At 46.7% G+C, this 21336-nt stretch overlaps 1 pseudogene; it reads left to right on the forward strand.

Moving 5' to 3' along the window:
• Window positions 1-6742: 6742 nt before the first annotated feature.
• LOC122945550 lies at window positions 6743-21051 on the forward strand (annotated as a pseudogene).
• Window positions 21052-21336: the final 285 nt, after the last annotated feature.

A 21336-nucleotide genomic window follows, 5' to 3' on the forward strand; every position in this document is an offset into this window, starting at 1 on the left:
CGCCCATACGATTGTGCCATAGAGTTACAATCTGGTGCCGTTCCTCCTCGTGGCAAAGTCTATCCACTGTCGGTAGCGGAGAATGAGGCCATGGAGGAGTACGTGAGGGAGGCGCTTTCACGCGGACACATTCGCAAATCCTCGTCCCCGGCAGGGGCTGGATTTTTCTTTGTGAAAAAGAAGGGCGGTGAGTTGAGGCCTTGCATCGATTACAGGGGTCTCAATCGCATCACGATCAAGAACGCTTACCCGATACCCTTGATTTCCGAGCTGTTCGATCGCCTCAAAGGGGCCACGGTCTTTACCAAACTCGACCTGAGGGCGGCATATAACCTGGTAAGGATCAAGGCGGGCGATGAGTGGAAGACCGCGTTTAACACCAGGACCGGTCATTATGAATCCTTGGTTATGCCCTTTGGGTTGTGCAATGCGCCCGCAGTCTTCCAGGAATTCATCAACGATGTTTTCCGTGACCTGTTGCAGCAGTGTGTGGTGGTCTATTTGGATGACATCTTGGTATATTCTGAATCCATGGAGGCCCACATTATGGATGTCAGACGAGTGTTGCAACGGTTACGAGAGAACAGGCTGTTCGGTAAGCTTGAGAAATGCGAATTTCACCGATCCCAGGTAACCTTCTTAGGTTACATCATTTCCGCTGAGGGGTTCTCCATGGATCCTGAGAAGGTTTTGGCTGTCTTACAGTGGCCCCAGCCCAGTGGTCTCTGTGCCCTGCAGCGCTTTTTGGGCTTCGCCAATTATTATCGGAAGTTCATCAGGGACTTTTCTATGCTAGCCAAGCCTCTCACGGATCTGACCAGGAAGGGCAGTAATTTCCAGGTCTGGCCGCTCGAGGCCATCCGAGCTTTTGAGGCTCTAAAGTCCGCCTTTGTGTCGGCTCCGATTCTGTCGCATCCCAACCCTGGGTTGCCTTTTGTCCTCGAGGTGGACGCGTCTGAGACGGGAGTAGGCGCCCTTCTGTCTCAGCGTAGAACACCAGAGGGTCCTCTGCTTCCTTGTGGGTTTTACTCCCGGAAACTGTCTTCCGCGGAGTGCAACTATCAGATTGGTGGAAGGGAGTTATTGGCCATCGTGCAGGCCCTTAAAGAATGGAGGCACTTGCTCGAGGGTTTGGTGGTTCCGGTTCTCATCCTGACGGACCACAAGAATCTGACCTACCTTTCTGAGGCCAAGAGATTGACACCACGTCAGGCCAGATGGGCTCTGTTCTTGTCACGTTTTAATTACGTGGTCTCCTACCTACCCGGTTCCAAGAACATCAGAGCGGATGCCTTATCACGGCAGTACTCCGAGCTGTCCGGGGAGGAGTCGACTCCGACTTCGGTCATACCTCCGAATCAGATCCTGGCCGCCATTCGCACCAGCCTGACCTCTCCCCTGGGTGAGCAGATTTTGGCGGCTCAATCTGGTGCTCCCTCTGGGAGACCCAACGGCAGGTGTTTTGTGCCTGAGGAGTTGCGCACTCGGTTGTTGCGAACCTACCATAACTCCAAGGCCGCGGGGCATCCTGGAAAGAATCAGCTGTCCTGGGCTGTTTCACGTCTGTTCTGGTGGCCTTCTCTACGTTCCGACATCGCCGCATATGTAGCGGCATGCTCCGTTTGTGCCCAGAGTAAGTCCCCTCGGCACCTTCCGTTGGGCCTTTTGCAACCTATAGCCACCGGGGAGCGCCCATGGTCACACCTGGGGATGGATTTCATTGTGGACCTCCCTGCATCCCGAGGCCATACGGTCATTCTCATGATTGTGGATCGGTTTTCCAAAATGTGCCACTGTGTTCCTCTCAAGAAGTTACCCTCTGCACAAGAGTTGGCCACGATTTTCACCAGGGAGGTCTTCCGGTTGCACGGTTTGCCCAAGGAGATTGTGTCGGATCGGGGGAGTCAGTTTGTGTCCAGGTTCTGGCGCGCCTTTTGCTCCCAGTTGGGGATTCATCTCTCTTTCTCCTCGGCCTACGACCCTCAGTCCAATGGGGCCGCAGAACGATCCAATCAGGCCTTGGAGCAATTTCTTAGTTTCTATGTCTCCGATCACCAAGACAATTGGGTTGACCTCCTGCCTTGGGCTGAGTTTGCCAGGAACACGGCAGTGAACTCTTCCTCTGGGACGTCTCCCTTCATGGCCAATTATGGGTTCCAACCTGCCGTGTTACCGGAGGTATTCTCTCCCCAGGATATTCCGGCTGTGGAGGATCACCTTTCCGCCCTACGTGCTTCTTGGGTACAGATCCAGAGGTCCCTTGAGGTCTCTGCGCAGCGCCAGAGACTCCAGGCTGATCGCAGACGAGCGCCCGCTCCTTCCTACCAGGTCGGAGACCGTGTATGGTTGTCCACCCGCAACCTCAACCTTCGAGTGCCCACTCCCAAGCTGGCTCCTCGCTTTGTTGGTCCCTTCCGAGTGCTTCGCAGGGTAAACCCGGTAGCCTATGCCCTTGCGCTTCCTCCTGGCATGCGGATCTCCAACGTGTTTCATGTCTCCCTGTTGAAGCCATTGGTGTGTAATCGTTTCACTTCCTCGGTTCCTCGGCCCCGTCCGGTCCAAGTGGGCAATCGTGAGGAATATGAGGTGAGCAATATCCTGGACTCACGCCTGGTCCGCGGTCGGTTGCAGTTTTTGGTCCATTGGCGTGGTTATGGTCCAGAGGAGCGTTCCTGGGTTCCCTCCGCAGATGTCCATGCTCCTGCTTTGCTCCGAGCCTTCCACGCACGCTTCCCTCAGAAACCGTTCCTTACTCCACGGAGGAGGGGCCCTTGAGGGGGAGGTACTGTCATGGTCTTACCTTCTTACTGTTCTCCTTCGTTTGACATGTGCTGGCGGCCATCTTGGTTTCTGGGTTTCTTGTAGCCTCCCACCCTGCGGCTTCTCCTTCCCACTGGGAGGAGCTGGATGCCTAGCTCATATATATAGGAGGTCTGTGGCTTCAGTTCCTTGCTTGGTCCTCCTGTGTTCACATGCTTCTAAGACTGCTGCTGCTTCTGGTTCCTGATCCTGGCCTCGTCTGACTACCCCGTTGGTTCCTGATCCTGGCTTCGTCTGACTACCCTGCTGGTTCCTGATCCAGGCTTCGTCTGACTACCCCGTTGGTTCCTGATCCTGGCTTCGTCTGACTACCCTGCTGGTTCCTGATCCAGGCTTCGTCTGACTACCCTTCTGGTTCCTGACCTCTGTCTACGCAAGACCCTGCTTCGGTTTAGCCATCCGTTTGGACTTTTGCTTACAGCTTGATTTTCAATAAAGCCTTCTTATTTCCACTTATCTCTTGTTGTACGTCTGGTTCATGGTTCCATGACATCCTTAGAAGAGAGAAACTTCTTCAGGTCTCCAGAAAAGGGTTCTGGGAGCTTAATCTGGGGCTCAAAATGCGGACTGGAGGCCTGAGGAGTGGAAGAACCTTACTCAAAAGAACAGAGTTTTCCCCCTAGCTCCTGCACCATCTGCGTCAGATTAAAGACATGGTCAGTCAGGGTCACCAGAGGATTCATTATACAGTGGTTATTGGGCCTGTTAATCTGTAACAGTCACGTACACACACACACATGGGGGAGGATAGTGACCACTGCGCTCCACCCTCACCCCTGGCCCTGCCTACTTGCCTCACGAGTCCTGATGACAGGGGACAACTGGACGTCAGCCCCTAACTTAGGATATGTGCAGGAAGGACAGACAAGACAAATAACGCATAGTGAACGGACCGGGTCAAAACCAAGAGGACAACGCAGTACAGAGGGATAAGCAGAGAAATGTCAGGAGAATCCGGGGTCATAAATACCAGTACAGTCGAGAAGTACCAAAGGAGTCCGCAAAGAATAGCCAGGTGGAAGCCGATGTCAATATACCAGGAAGGATGCGCAGTACAGGAGGAGCAGGCAAAGGATCGTCAGGGAACAGGATCAGGTAAGTACACAGGTATCCAACAACTGCCAGGAACCTAAATTAACAAGCAACCTGTGGCCAGCAGGCTGCCTGCATTTATAGTGGGGAGTGAGGGTCATGTGACGTGGCCAGCGTCACATGACCGACAGACCGACCAGTCGAGCACCGAGTGATCAGCTCGACGCTCAAGGCAGACCTAGATGCAGGGAGCCTCCCAGCTAGCAAAGCCGCCCTGGGAATGAGGTCAAACACAGATCCTCGCTCCCGAAGCTAAGCAGCAGGTCTGCGGCTGATGGGAGACTGAGTGCGCCTTCGGCACCCCGTTACATTACCTTTTTCCTTACACAAAGTTTGATGGAAGCAGATTACAACTATTAATATTTCTACAACAACAGTCAGCACATATGACCAAAGGTCCTCCTACTTTGTAGGTTTCACCCCTTTACACTTCCATCAACCACCTTTAATCGAGGACCACCATTTACTCCACAGTAAAGTGCACAAGATTTGTACTGTAAATCACATTGCAAGATGTTTCTCTAGCCAACCTTTCCATCTCTGGAATTTGCGAGGAAGATGGTGAAAATGAATTAAATTGTGGATGGAAACCAAGATTACAGAAAAAAGGAGACACACCAGTGGATGAGTTCACCTGGTTGTTAATGGTGAACTCGGCCAAGGGTAGATGTCTCACCCACAACATAACATCTCAAAAACTGCTTCAAAGACTGATTCAAATGTTCAGTTTGACTGTTAGTTTCAGGGTGAAAGGCCGAAGAAAAAGACAAAGAAATATCACACTTAAGACAACAAGCCCTCCAAAACCTAGAGATGAACTGAATGCCTCTGTCAGAGACCAGATTTTCTGGAATTCCATGTAGATGTACCACATAATCTATAAACAGGGAAGCCAGAGTCTTAGCATTGGACAGCTTTGCCAGTGGAACAAAATACTAAACCTATCAACCACGACCCATACCACCGACTTACCCTCAGAGACCGGCAAGTTGGTGATAAAATCCATGGAAATATGAGACCAAGGTCTACTAGGGATGGGCAGTGGTCGTAACTCACCCGCCGGACAGGATCTGGGAGTTTTGGCTCTGGCACACACTTCACATGAAGACACATAAAAGTGGACATCTCTAGATAAAGTGGGCCACCATTAAGACCTGGAGACGAGCTCCTTGGTGGCATTAATACCCGGATGTCCACTAAACATTGAATTATGGCACTCACCCAACAGTCGGAGGAGTAAATGACCTGGGACAAACAATTTGTCTGTAGAGGATTGTACTGGAGCTAGATGTTATCCTGCCTCCTATTCAGTAGTTAGATCGGAGGACACCGAAGCCACAATGATACCTGCCGGCAATATTGGTTCTGGAGGAGTATCCTGAGGTTGAAAAGCACAAAAACTTCGGGACAAGGCATCGGCTTTAACATTTTTACTTCCTGGCCTGAAAGTGATACAAAAGTTAAAACGTGTAAAGAACAATGCCCATCTTGCTTGTCTGGGATTCAAACATTTAGCAGATTCCAAAAACAATACATTTTTGTGATCAGTAAGAACTGTAACACAATGTTGAGCCCCCTCCCAAAAATTACACCATTCCTCAAAGGCCCATTTAATAGCAAGTAACTCTCGGTTCCCAATGTCATCATTTCTCTCAGTAGGAGAGAACTTACGAGAGAAGAACGCACAAGGTCTCAGATTCGTGAGATTTGATGACCCCTGAGAGAGAACCCCTCCTATTCTATCTTCAGATGCATCGACCTCGACTACAAAAGGCTTTTCTTGATCCGGCTGAACCAGGATTGGGGCATTAACAAAAACACTTCTTGAGATTTTCGAAGGCTTTTATGGCCTCAGATGGCCAATTCACTAGATCCGTCTTCCTGGTCAGGTCGGTAAGAGGTTTTAGCGACCACCGAAAAATTTGTAATACATTACAAATGGCTTGCACCTTTCCCGGATCCATCTTAAAAGATTGAGGAGTAAGGATATATCCCAAAAACAAAATTTCTTGTACCCCAAATATACATTTCTCCTCTTTGGCAAATAATTGGTTTTCTCTAAGGACCTCCAAAATCTGTCTGGTGTGAGTGACATGGGAATCCCAACTTGGGGAAAAAATCAGGATCTCGTCCAAATATACAATCCAATATAAAATTTTCCAATAAACTGCCTGAAAATATAATTAACAAAATTTTTTTAAAATAGCCGGAGCATTACTCAGACCAAACGGCATGACCAAATATTCAAAATGACCCCCAGGTGTGTTAAAGGCAGTTTTCCACTTGTCCCCCTCCCTAATACGAATCAGATTATAAGCTCCCCTTAAATCAAATTTCGTGAACCAAGCACCTGATTGAACAGGTCTGGAATCAACGGCAGAGAGAACGGATTTTTTATAGCAAATTTTGTTAAATTTTCTATAATCAATACAGGATCTCAGACCCCCATCTTTTTTTTTTTTACGAAAAAAAATCCTGCCCCCATAGGTATTACCGAGGGTCTAATATGACCTTTTATTAAACTTTCCTCAGATATTCCCTCATAGAGGCTCGTTCAGGACCGGACAGGTTATAAATACGACCCTTTGGGTATTTAGATCCTGCAACGAGATTGATGGCACAATCATATAATCTATGGGGTGGAAGATTCTCAATGTCAGATGTGGAAAAAACATCAGCGAAGTCATAAATGTATGGGGGAAGAGTTTTTGACCCACTAGTGATTCCATCCTGAATAACCGGTAGACAATATGAATTACATTTAGGTCCCCATTACTTTATTTCACCCGTGGGCCAATTAATGACAGGGTTATGAATTTGGAGCCAAGGCATGCCCAAAACCCCTCCCACTGGTAAATTTTCTAATGTAAAAAAAGAACAAATTTCAGTATGATAAACCCCCACAGTCAAGGTCACCTCTGGAATACAAAATTTGACCGTCCCACCCACCAAAGGAGTAGAATCAATAGCAACTATGTGGATTGGGTTAGGGAGAGACAAAATATGTACCCCAATAGAGAGAGCAAAATTAGGATCAAGAAAATAAGAGGCAGAGCCTGAATCAATAAAGGCCTCCCCGTGACCCTTACAAGAACCCCAAGAAAAACCACCGGTACTAGTCATTTATTTTTTACCACCTCTGGGAGTAGCTTAGCCTTCGAAAAACGTCTGATTTGGGTGATCTTCCAGAGGGAGGAACCTTGGGGCATAGTCGTACCCAGTGGTCAGTGTTTCCACAGTAAAAGCATGTGCCCCTTTGGCGTCGTTGATCTCTTCTGGTCATCCCGAGTTGCATGGCTTCTTCACGATGATTTTCCACCTTGACTCCCATAGGTAAGGAGTCTGGTTCGACCACCGCCTGTGGAAAGAACAGATATTCCTGCTGTCTGTCGGTCCAGTCTAACGGCTAGTGTCATAGTCTGCTCTAAGGTGTCAGGACAGGCATAGCTGACCAACATGTCTTTGAGACTTTCAGAGAGCCCTGATCTAAACTGACACTTGAGTGCTGGCTCATTCCAGCCAGAGGGAAGACGCCACTTGCGGAATTGGGTACAGTACTCCTCTACTGGTCTGTCCCCCTGAGTAAGAGACTTCAACTGAGACTCTGCCACAGTCGACCTATCAGGTTCATCATAAAGTACACCTAAGGCCTGAAAGAACGATTCCACTGAAGCTAGACAAGGGGAGTCCATAGGGAGGGAGCATGCCCATTCTTGTGAGTCGTCTTGCAAACGAAAGTGCAATTTACAGCTTTCCCTAAATGCAAGAAAACATTTACGATCCCCTGAAAAACGATCCGGCAGCTTAACATGGGGCTCGATATTCTGCAGGGAGGAGGTCGCTACAGGTGGGGTCTGAACCGATTCCTGCTGCTGTAACCTTTCTGCCAACTCCTGCACCATTTGAGCAAGGTTATGGACCTGATCAGTAAGCACTCGCATTGGGTCCATAATATGTATGTATGTAATAATTATCTGAATTATGTTATATGTGACGCCATATGGTGATATCTGCTGGGCTCCAGATGTTGTGCGCCTGGGGTTGGGGGTTTGGTCCCTGTGACGTGTATACAGGTAATTAGGATTAAATCTTATCTTATCTTATGTTATCTTATCTCTCAGCGCCCTTTGTCTCTCCGGGTCATCGCTTTGTGGGCACCACTCATCTCCCGGACACTGCAGATACTGTATGCAAATTATCATTGGAAATAATGGAAACCATATGGATCCCAGATATATGGATCATGAGAGTCATAGTCACATCCCTGCAGACTGATACCAGGTAAGTGGCTCCTCCGACATTATATTTGACAGCGGACATTATACATAAAGGGCCACATTGACCCAGGCAGCAGAAGGACCTGGTGAGCATGACTCCCAGTATATCAGCCTGACATTGATGATGATAGTGATTACTAGTGTGGGGGTACGTACAGCCAGTGGTCCATGTAACATTGCAGGTCTCAGTCTAGATCAGGCATCCTCAAACTGCGGCCCTCCAGCTGTTGCAAAACTACAACTCCCACAATGCCCCGCTGTATGCTGTTACCTGTAGGCTGTTCGGGCATGCTGGAAGTTGTAGTTTTGCAACAGCTGGAGGACCGCAGTTTGAGGATGCCTGGTCTAGATGAACCTCTACACTAGATGACCTGATCTTCCTAGACCAGAGTGGATCTCCATTTCCAGTAGAGGTCTCAGGAATCAGGATGTGTTCTTCAAGCACAAGGAGGAGACTCTTCCTCAGCATTAGGGTCCATGGTGTATTGCAGATCTGCAATACACCCGGCCGGAACCCCCAATAGAACTGCCTATACTTGTCCGCAATTGGGGACAAGAAAAGGACATGTTCTATTTTTTTGCGGAGCCGCGTCCTGGAAAGTTCGGGGTCGAAGCCCGGAAGTTCGGGGGCCACGCTCCTGAAATGCGTATGCGGAGAGCACATAGTGTGCTCTCCGCATCCCGTTCTGCCTCATTGAGAATTAATGGGTCCGCACCCGTTCCCGATATTGACGTGTGAATGGACCCTTACTTCTAGGATTCTGTCGACTTAATTCAGAAGTTTTATTCACCTACTGGAGCTTGAATGTTTTTCAGTAAGAAAAAATATGGATTTTTGAGATCTGAGGCATGAATAAAAACATGGTAAATAATAGGTATCTATAGGTAACATTTCTTCTCATCTCAGAGCCATTTCATCATTTAAAAGGACTCATGATTTTTTAAGAAGGAAGAGGCGTGGAAGACCACAATCAATACCTGCGGCGATGGGCATTATAAATATCTTGTGATGCTCTTCAACCTTTGAAATGCTCGGCCTAGCTTCCAGCACTTTGTTAATGAGATCAGTTGGGATATGTTCACCAATATGTTTTGGTAAATCTTTACAAATACTCCAGTAACTTTTAGACTCATTGACTTTATCCGTTGTTGCAGATGCTTCACAAGAAATCTTGGTTTACTAAATTTGATAAGTATCTATTTAAACAGCAAGAGCTCCCTTGCATGGATACTGACAAAGTCGCCACCGTCCTGATATGGCTGTGACCGGTGAGTCACACGTGTCTTGACAGATTATTTGGTTTCGCAGATTATTAGTCCCGCTTTTTAAAAATACTCTAAAGTTGTTTTACCCCTGACTGATCTAAAGCAGAGAGGAGCAAATAATCAAGAATGGATAGTTTTTGTGGCACAGCTTTCACCACCTCAAATCCTGTTTTGCTTCTGACCTAGTCCATCATCTAGATTCTGTTGTTCCTGAAGGTAAATGCCTCTTCTATTAGTAACATAGTAACATAGTACATAAGGCCGAAAAAAGACAATTGTCCATCCAGTTCGGCCTGTCATCCTGACTGTAGTAGCAGTCTGGGAAAAATACTGTAATATCATCCATGCAAGTTCTTGTCCAAAAAGTTTTCTCTTGTGAAGAGGAATTATACGATGGTGAACATAAATTACTGGTCCATCTTCACCAACCACAAAAGCCTGGACTACCTTCAGTCTGCTCATACAATTAATTCTCGCAGGGCTCTATTCTACTCATGATTCAAATTCTCCCTCACGTATCATATGGTAGAGAAGAACTGTAGGGCAGACACTTTGTCCAGGACTTTTAAAACATTGGATTCCTTTAACTGGGGATCCTTTTTACATAACAGACGGAGAGTGTACCTTTGGCTTGACTGATCTCCCTCATAAAGTACTAAGTGTCTCCTGGTCTCTGCGGCAAGGTGTTACGATGGGCTAAATTGTCTTTATTATCAGGGCACACCCAAAGTGAGTTGAACCTCTGAACGCCTTTACTGTCTCTACTGGTGGTGGGATAGAAGAGAAGATATCAACAACAGTAGCTTAGTCAATATACATAACGCAGTAGAATACAAACAGACCAAAACTAGACTAAACAGACAAAAAGAAACATAAAAGAAAAAGAAAAAACAACATAGAGACATACAGTGTGTAACGGCACCGTTTCAGCACTCAAGGGGCTAAAATCCGTTTAGGCGATATGCCCCTTTCCGAGAGACAGGCACAGCTACTGCAGAACATCAACCTCCCGAACTGGATACAAAATAGCAATCCAAACTGGAACCTCACAAATAGCTGCCAGCAGACGAACAGGAAAAGCGTATCCGTCAGCTTACACTCCTGGCAATCAGTCTCCAACAGCATACAGGGAATCCCCCCAATAACGAGACAAGGCTCCGTCTTGAGGGTCAGCAGTGATCTGATGTGCTGGCACACCCAGCCTGGTTTTTATTACAGTTTTGCAAATACAGAACAGATACAACATATCCCCACAATGCATCATGGTTTCCTCCCCTCTGTCCCGGAGACGACCGAAGACAATCCAATTATCTCTCAGGACAAAGGGAGATCACCAATACACATGTGGAGACAACAGCACAGACATCACCATTTAAACACACAATGGGACACCCCCACAGCAAACACAGACATTTAACATATCCCCAGATAGCTCAAGTCTGAGTGCATATCATTAGGTGAATGGCACTCAGAATACACGAATACAATAATATTAGCTATCTGGGTGCCCTCACATAACATACAATTTTATAAAACATATCACAGGAACCCCAAAACATGCAATAACCCCATAACCAATATATCCTCGGAACCGGAGGATCTGGGTGAACCACATGTCCAAAATTCACCCACATCCGTTCAGTAGTTTGGAAGATACAGTTACACTGAAAATATACAAGTTATACCAAAAATAGTCACTAATAAATGTGTCCCCTGTTTGGTAGTTTCAAACTACTGAATGATGTCTCTGTGCACCAAATACAGGCAAGATAGCACCGTGTGGAAAAGTCAGAACAGTGTCTGTGAGCTAAAATGGCCGCTATCTATTGTTCTCACCATGTGCTTCATCCAAGCAAGTAAGGCAAAGGATGCAATCCAGGGACAGAGGGCTCCGTCCCAAGTGCCTTAAGACCCAATAACTTAAGGGACCATAATCCCAGGGCAGGAGGCTGGTAAACAGCCCCCTCCAAAACACTGTGGCGAGGTTGGTTTCGCCACACATCTCCCCCCCCCCAGGGAAGACTAACCAGATACCTGACCTCACGCCGGTCGGTACCTGAGTTAGTCTGGCAGCCCACCCACAACCCAATACTGGACCTGCTGAATTTAGTAGACTGTCTCTGTCCAGTGAATCCACCAAGATTATATTTGTAGCTGGTACTCCCGGTCTCTGAGTTGCTCCCTGGATTGGAGTGGAGGTTGCTTTGTGGCCAGGGATCAGCGGTACTCTGCCCTGGTGCCAGCGTTACCACGGAAGAAGCCTGGTTGGAGTCTGGTTGTTGGAGGGGGAAACCGACTGTCTCCCCTTTGGCTAAACTGCCCTGTTGCTGGGGGACAGGAACAACTGTCCCTACCCCCTGTGCTGTAAGTGCAGAGACCACGGTCCCATCTGCACAGTTGTGGGGCTTACTGTCTCCCCCTGGTGCGTTAAGCTGCCGCTGGGGAGAGGGGGTAACGTGCTCCTCTCCCATACATACTTCCAGCCGCTGGGGAGGGCGACCGACCGCCTCCGCTCCCAATACAGTGTCCTGCTGCTGGGGAAAGGAGACTGGGCTCTCTATTCCCTGTAGGACACTCTGCCGCTGGGGGACAGGACCGACTGTCTCTGCCCCCTGTAACTCCGCCTGCCGCTGGGGAATGGAGACTCGGCTCCCAATTCCCAAAAAATCATGCTGCTGCTGGGGGGCAGGAACAACTACCTCTGCCCCCTGTAACTCAGCCTGCCGCTGGGGAGGGAGGACGTTGCTCTCCTCTCCCTGCACTTCACACTGCCTTCCCGGCATATCACTCTGCTGCTGGGGGGCAGGAACAACTACCTCTGCCCCCTGTAACTCAGCCTGCCGCTGGGGAGGGAGGCCGCTGCTCTCCCCTCCCTGCACTTCACACTGCCACTGGGGAATGGAGACTAGGCTCCCAATTCCCAAAAAATCATGCTGCTGCTGGGGGGCAGGAACAACTACCTCTGCCCCCTGTAACTCAGCCTGCCGCTGGGGAATGGAGACTAGGCTCCCAATTCCCAAAAAATCATGCTGCTGCTGGGGGGCAGGAACAACTACCTCTGCCCCCTGTAACTCAGCCTGCCGCTGGGGAATGAAGACTGGGCTCCCAATTCCCTGCAGGACCGACGGAGAGACCTCGGTCCCATCTCTACCGGCCACCTGGGGTCCTTCCCAGTAACACTCTACAATATCTGCCCAGCTGAATGGGTCTGGATCTGGGTCTGTCACCTTACCGTCCTGCTGAGCCTTCTCAATGGAGTGGAAGAGATCTCGGTAGTCCTGCTCCAGTTCCCACTCCAGGGTTGCTAGGTGAGCCAGGTCTTGCTCTACCTCATGGGGGTCATCCCACTCATGCCTAGCCTCCCTCTCATAGAAAATGTCCTGAAGTCTGGACCGTGCAGGGCTCCCGAAGTCAGGCTCTGCAAAGGACTCCCATAACAAGCCAGGACCATCAAACTCCTCTCCCTCTGGCTTGTCATGCTCAGCTGTCCAGGGTATAAACTGTGCCACATACCACCAAAGCGCCTGGTAGGCATCCTCCAGCCATAGCTCCTGCCATACCCGGTGCTGTAGTTCTATCACCCATTCCTCCAGGGGCTGCTCTCCCAGGAAGGACATCCGCAGGGCCACTTGCTTCTGCAACCGCTGCTCTTCACTGGGGAGACTCTCACCTCGCTGGTATTGTACATTATCCAGGGCCTGGTACCAGATGCCTTTCCTTAATGCATCCCGGCCATCCAGGTCCTCCTCCTCGTATAACACTGCTGGTTCCATCCTGGTGCTTTTAGGGTCGCTGTACTGGGACATGCGTTGCCCTTAAATTGTAGAATCCAAAGAAATGGTGTCTCCTGTAGCTGTCCTTCTGGCTGTAGGAACGATCCCGCTGCTTGCCACCAATGTAACGGCACTGTTTCAGCAGACAAGGGGCTAAAATCCGTTTAGGCGATATGCCCCTTTCCGAGAGACAGGCACAGCTACTGCAGAACACCAACCTCCCGAACTGGATACAAAATAGCAATCCAAACTGGAACCTCACAGATAGCTGTCAGCAGACGAACAGGAAAAGCGTATCCGTCAGCTTACACTCCTGGCAATCAGTCTCCAACAGCATACAGGGAATCCCCCCAATAACGAGACAAGGCTCCGTCTTGAGGGTCAGCAGTGGTCTGATGTGCTGGCACACCCAGCCTGGTTTTTATTACAGTTTTGCAAATACAGAACAGATACAACATATCCCCACAATGCATCATGGTTTCCTCCCCTCTGTCCCGGAGACGACCGAAGACAATCCAATTATCTCTCAGGACAAAGGGAGATCACCAATACACATGTGGAGACAACAGCACAGACATCACCATTTAAACACACAATGGCACACCCCCACAGCAACCACAGACATTTAACATATCCCCAGATAGCTCAAGTCTGAGTGCATATCATTAGGTGAATGGCACTCAGAATACACGAATACAATAATATTAGCTATCTGGGTGCCCTCACATAACATACAATTTTATAAAACATATCACAGGAACCCCAAAACATGCAATAACCCCATAACCAATATATCCTCGGAACCGGGGGATCTGGGTGAACCACATGTCCAAAATTCACCCACATCCGTTCAGTAGTTTGGAAGATACAGTTACACTGAAAATATACAAGTTATACCAAAAATAGTCACTAATAAATGTGTCCCCTGTTTGGTAGTTTCAAACTACTGAATGATGTCTCTGTGCACCAAATACAGGCAAGATAGCACCGTGTGGAAAGTCAGAACAGTGTCTGTGAGCTACAATGGCCGCTATCTATTGTTCTCACCATGTGCTTCATCCAAGCAAGTAAGGCAGAGGATGCAATCCAGGGACAGAGGGCTCCGTCCCAAGTGCCTTAAGACCCAATAACTTATGGGGCCATAATCCCAGGGCAGGAGGCTGGTAAACAGCCCCCTCCAAAACACTGTGGCGAGGTTGGTTTCGCCACACAGTGCAATTACTAGGCAGTTTTAACGCAGGTATGATTTTATATAGGTATACCTTTATATATCACAGGGGATCAACCCCATATTAAATATACCTAAATATATCAATCAGGGAGTGATACAGCAAGCGGAGAGACTCTCCATACACCCCATTCCCTCCCAAACCTCACGGCCGCTTCTCCAGCTCCCGTCAGCGCACGCTCATATATATAAGTAGAATTTAGCCTACGGATGATCTCTGATAGGCACGGAACATCCCTCGATTTCCAATTTTTAACTATGGCCAGTTTGGTTGAAAGGAAAAGATGACCCAGTACGACCCTCCCCTCACATGGTATCCGAACCAAATCAATCCATAAAAGGGCCAATGCGGGAGATGGCGGGAGCTGGAAGCCCAGTAGATCCGAGGCCAGACAAAATATAGCCTTCCAAATATCTCGCAACCTCGGGCAGGACCATAAGATGTGGCACAATGTACCCCTTTCGCCGCATCCCCGCCAGCATAGGTATGAAAGGTCGGGAAATATATGGCTCAGGCGGTCCGGTCTATAGTACCACCTTAGCATGGTCTTCATCAAGGATTCAAAATGTAGAGCACATCTAATATTTTTATTTATACAAGTGAAGGCCATAGACCACTGCTCAACCGTGAACTCCACCCCCAAATCTCTTTCCCAGGAAACCAATGGTGTCGTTTTAACAAATGATCCCTTATCTCCCATCATCATATACAGAGGCCTCAATCGTGTACCTTGTGGAGAGGCCACTGACCACAAACTAAACACTTCCCGATTGCACACCAGATTAAACGGACAGTTAACTTTAAAAAAATGTCTTATACATAAATATTTATAAAAATCTGTGTGTGGAATCAGGAACCGCCTATGAAAATATTCAAAAGGACAAAGGGTGTCCGCTATAAATAATTTGGAGAGAAGGTCCAATCCGCCCAGCGCCCAAGACGACACAGAAACATTCGGAATAAGAAAATTAAGTACAGTTACTGGGGCACTGGGCGGAAAGGGTCCAGACTCCAAAGTACATAACTTATGAAATCGGAGCCAATTTTCCAACGCTATACGTACTAACGTCGGGAGGGGTGGCCAATTAAATGTCGGGTAAAGAACCGCGAGTAGGAGGGTTCTTAAGTTCCTACCAGGAGATAATATTGATTCTATTTGTACCCATTGTTTCACCTCATTGCCCAGCCACCATTCTCTTAGTTGTGATACCTGTGAGGCTAAAAAATACTCATAGATATTAGGGAGACCCAATCCCCCTCGGAGTTTAGGTCTCTGCATTATCACAGTTGCTATTCTAGGTTTATGTCGTTTCCAAATTAACGCATTGATCAAATTAGAACACTTCTGGAAAAAACTACTTGGGGGACTAATAGGTAGTGTCCTGAATATGTAGAGGAGTTTTGGGAGGGTAAACATCTGAAAGGATGCAATACAACCTACCCAAGACACCTCATATTTGGCCAGTTTATCTAGATCCCTCTCTAAGGTTTTTAACAGTGGGACATAGTTTATCATGAATAACTTCTTAAATGATACTGTAAGTTTTATCCCCAGGTACTCGATCTGGCTGTTTTGCCAGTCAAGGTCGAAACTATCCTTCAGCCTCTTCATCTGATCAAGGGGGACATTTATTGGGAGAGCCTGAGATTTAAGAGCATTCAGTTTGTAGAATGAGAGATCTCCAAATCGGGTTATAATTTCAATTGCAGCTGTTAAGGATGTTTGGGGATTTGACAACGTCAAAATAATATCGTCTGCATATAAGCTAACTTTATGCTCTATACCCCCTATATCAATGCCCTTCACATCAGAGCATTGACGGAGAGCCTGGGCTAGGGGCTTTATAGTCAAGACAAATATCAAGGGGGATAGGGGGCAACCCTGGCGGGTACCATTACTAATATCAAACGGGTCAGAGAGCGCCCCATTGACCCATACTCTGGCACTTGGTTGGGTATAAAGTGCCCTGATAGCCGCCAGGATTGCCCCCTTAAATCCCATCTTCCCCAGCACCGAGAAGGCGAACCGCCAGCTAATGCGGTCAAACGCCTTCTCGGCGTCTAGGGTAACAAAAAGCGTTGGAAGTTTCGCCTTCTGGACATAGTCCAGGATATTTAGTGTCCGCCTGGTATTATCCTGTAGCTGCCTACCTCCTACGAATCCAACCTGGTCCATGTGGATGAGGGTTGTAATGCAGGGGACCAAACGACTTGCCAAAACTTTTGCGTAGATCTTTACATCTGTGTTCAATAGTGAAATCGGACGGTAACCACTTACATCGTCCGAGAGAGGGTCAGTTTTTGGGATGGTGACTATCCTCGCCTCCAACATCTCTTTGGGAACACGACCGGTATTCACCATTTCCCCAAAGATCTGGCATAAATAAGGAGAGATTTCTTTTTGGAATGACTTATAATATGTGTTTGAGAAGCCGTCTGGTCCAGGCGCTTTATTATTTGGTAGTTTCATAATAATTTTAGCAATTTCCTGCTCTGTCACTGGGGAGTTTAATTTCCCTAACTGAGCCTCAGTAAGGCTTGGGAGATCAATAGAGTCCAAGAACCGTTCTATAGCCACTGAGTTTACCGAGGGCATATCCGGCGGGGATTCTATATTATAAAGGGTTTTATAAAAGCCCTGAAAGGCATTTGTTATGCCTTGTGGATCAATGATCTTTTTATTTGTCAGTTTTGACGTTATATAGGGGATCATGAACATCTTTTCTGATTTGCTTCATGCCCACGGTTTTACAGTCATTTTGGTGTTTGCCGATTTCTTTAAGAAGTTCATTTTTCATTTCAAAGCCTTTCACATCATATTGTCTCCCATCGTGGAGTCGACTTTGTGTCTAGGTTCTGAAGAGTGAAGTCTTGAAACTTTACTTAAGACGCATTTACATGCTGCAAAGAGAAGCCAATTTTAGGAGGGAAGCGTTCCTTCCCGACAGTAGACTGCTCGTTAAGTGAAAGTGAAGCCTTGTATTTACATGCAGGGATCACCTCCACAGTATGAGGACGAGTCAGCGCTATTGCTATCGTTTGTCCCCATACAATATCATTGCTCCTGGGCAGCAGACCGCTGTTTAGACAGCACAATCTGCTGCCCGGAAATGATGATTGAGTTGTCCTCCGATTATTTCACCTGATGAATGAGTATTTCACTGGTTGATTGGGTGATATGCAGCACTTTTGGACAGGCTGATTATCAGGGATGAGCGTTCATAGAAACATTCATTCCCAATAATCAGTATTCAGGCCATGTAAATCCATATTTAAACCTTTCCATGCTTATCACCACCAGTAATCTTCAGACTGAAACACTCAAACAGTTCTTTGAGCAGTCCCTCAGATCTATACCAACACTCATCAAGACCTGAATCTGAATTAGCACCCTGGGAAGACATTTTACATAACAACCATGTGTCATCATAATTTTGTGTTGGTCTACAGGTGAAACCTGAATGTTCCTCTCCAGATATTGGTACAATCTGTTGTGGACATTTATAATAATATTCAGGACCTCTGGATGGTGGTGGTTCACATGAATCTTGAGGTTGCTTTGACTAAGGCCAGTGGGGGTACAGATAGACAGCGTCACCCGAGTCCCAGAACTGTTCAAAGGAATAGAAGAACATTTGACTTGCGTTTTCTATCCTGTAATCTTGCTCCGTGTTTTACTGGGGTACATTTTAGGTATTAAGTCACCTTCTGTCCTAAAGAGGTTGTTCATGATCACTGCTTTCTTCCAAAAACAACCTCACACCTCTCCACAGGTTGTGTTTGATATCGCAGCTCTTCCCCATTGACTCCAAGCAGCAAAACAAGGCAAAAACCATGGACGGGGTGGTGCCGTTTTTGGAAGACTGCAGCTATGTTTTTCTAATTCTGGATAACCCTAACCTTCAAGCTGACACTTCTTTCCTGATTCCCAACTCTTTCGATTTCTCTCTCCTGTGCCCTTTGTTCTCATGGGCTTTATTGTAATCACTATTGATCCCAATTCAGCTGCTGATCTCTGCCTAGTCTGTGATCATTGTTCCAGTCTTGATTTGTATCATCTTGTCTGTTATCCTGATGACGATGCTTGGCTCCATTCATCAACATGCAAAAGCAACAGCACTTCCACCATCAACCAATGACTATTTGCAGGACTGAAACCATTCTGCAACAAAGTCCACATCAGAACACATTTAAGTGGTTGACTCAGAGGATTCCTGGGGCTCCTCAACCATAGTCTAGTCTGGGTCAAATTGATTTTTACTTAAACAGTCCACATTCTAAAAGATGACTGTAACAGTTTGGCTGTAATTTATTGAAACAAAGTTTGATTTAGATGCTGATCCAGAAGAAAGTAACACCACTACCACTGAGACTCCCTGCAAACTGTACCTCAAGAAGAAGGGATGCAGATGAGCTCTTAACAAGCTCTGCCACTAATGCACCAGATATAAGGCAGCTATAATAGGCAGAGCTTGTTAAAAGAGGAGCATGTATGGCTTATAAGTCTCCTCTCACTGATTAAGGCACTCTCCATAAGGAGATATAGTATCCCATCAAATCAAAATCCTGATAAACAGTCCAAAACTTTAGAGGGATGACACCATCCTATATCAGGAAGACTTCTGATCATTTTGTACAATTTGTCCATCAGCTCTTTTTACTACATCTTTGATAAAACTCTTGCTTCTTTCTTTTTTCTAGATCACTTTCTGCAATCAAGTCAAAACTGCATCTTCTGTTTTGGCTTCTTCTTCTTCTTCTTCATCATCAAAGACCTTCCATGAGCTCTCCCTTTCGCAGATCTGGGTGTAGACCTGGCACAGCGGAAGAATGCAAGGATGCTAAATTTGTTCCAGGCCATACTCTATTAGGAGAAGGCATTGATATTGTCACCATGAAGTCAACCGGCTCATTTCTTCTGGATCTACAGGAGGTTGGAGAGACATGTGCAGTGTGTGACAACCCTCACAACAAAAATGTGCTGCAGAAGCTGCCCAAGGCGCTGGTGGACTGGAGACCAGAAACTTCATGTTACAGAAATATACAAAGCTTGACATCTACATCTACAGTGTCAGTGGCCAATGAAGCAACTTTTGAAGTGGAGAACGACTGGAAAGTTGGTCTCAAATTGAACATGCATGAGGCCAACCTAAACATAGCTGTGGGGGGTTCTCACAGTCAGATGACCAAATTTGCCGAGAGTAAAAGCAGCACGGACAATTAAAATTTTCTGAGCCAGAAATTAGAATGTGCTTTTTATAGGTATTACCCATATCCTTCATTCAGTGGGGTAGGGGGGTTACTAGCTAAACTTACCTTACATTTATGATGAGTTTTTTTCCATTTCAGTTTTGGCCTGGGATCCAATGCCTCGTTTACACCTCATTTCAATAAAGATTTGAAAAACCTCCCAGATTCCTATGATAAGAACACCAAAGCTGAATACAGACATCTGATCGCTAACTTCGGCACACACTATATCACACGTGTAAAAGTCGGAGGTCGGACCCAGCAGGTCACTGCAGTGCGAACATGTGAAGTGTCTATGAGCGGTTTGCAAATGCATGAGGTCAAGGATTGCCTTCGAGTCGAATCTGAGATTGGGATATTCAAGTCAGCAAGTATCAATTCCAAAGTTGAAGATTGCAAAAAAAAATTAAAGAAAGCGGGATATGCTGGAGATTCCCATCAAGCATTCAGTGAACGCACATGGAAGGTGAGTCATTGAGTTTTATGGACTTAGTTCTGCTGCCGGAGATTCATAGTATAAAACTCTTCATATTAGAAATATCACTCATGGCCAAGTACATAAGCTTTCTGGAAAACATCAATACTCAAATACACTGACATTGTCATAGGGTCATGAGAAATTGTATGGGATCTTTTCTGACTCTCATCTCCATTCACAGGTCATAGGAGGAAATGCGAAATTTGATCTTCTCTCACCTGATACGGCCTCTGCTGATGCCTTTGAGCAGTGGATGGAAAGCTTGAAGAGTTTTATATTCCTTAGATTCCATCCATAACTTGGTAAAAACGGGTCCTAAGAGAGAGAACCTCAGGCTGGCTATAAGTGATTACATCAATGAAATGGCTATAACCCAGAAGTGCTCATGTCCCGGCCGTCAAGGGAAAGACTGCTCCTGCTCATGTCCAGCTTCTAGGTACACAAGTTCTAACTGCTGCCCAACATGTCGAGGAGTCGCCAAGGTTCACGTGACAATCATAGATGCCAGTGGTCTGAAAGCTGATGTTTTCTCACAGGCAGACGCCTACGTGAAAATTAGATTCCATCCTGAAGAAATAAGAACCCCAACAATCTGGAATAATAAAAATCCCACGTGGAATATGAATCATAATTTCGGAGTTCTAGAGCTCAGCCCCATTAAGAAATACACAATAGAGGTTTGGGATCAGGACGTAAAATATGATGATTTGCTGGGAAAATGTGAAAGAGTTCTGACATCAGGTACTACTACTCCCACCTGTTCTCTAAAGAAAGGCACGATTAGATATTCTGTAAGTGTTACTTGTGTTGATCACCTCAGAGGGCCGCATTGTGAGAGTTATAGCCCAGTGCCACCGACTGCTTAGTTGAGTTCAATGTTCCCCTTATTATAAATGCTTCTCCCAGTTGCCTAACTAGAATTGACTGAGCCCCACAGCAAATCTTAGACCGAGTTTTGTCAAATTTCTGAACTTCAGAATGGATTGGCTCATCTCAACCAAGCACTTATCATTCCTCCCTCGTGTCTGTGACGCTGAAGCTTTTTAGCCTCTGATCTTTTGATTCTTTGCTTTTTCGCCTTTTCTCAATATTTGCTCAATAAACTTAAGCATCTCAAAATCATCACTTGTGAAATTTTTGTAGACTTTGCC

This window comes from Bufo gargarizans, chromosome 8 (assembly GCF_014858855.1).
Source record: "Bufo gargarizans isolate SCDJY-AF-19 chromosome 8, ASM1485885v1, whole genome shotgun sequence".
Classification (NCBI taxonomy): Eukaryota; Metazoa; Chordata; class Amphibia; order Anura; family Bufonidae; genus Bufo; species Bufo gargarizans.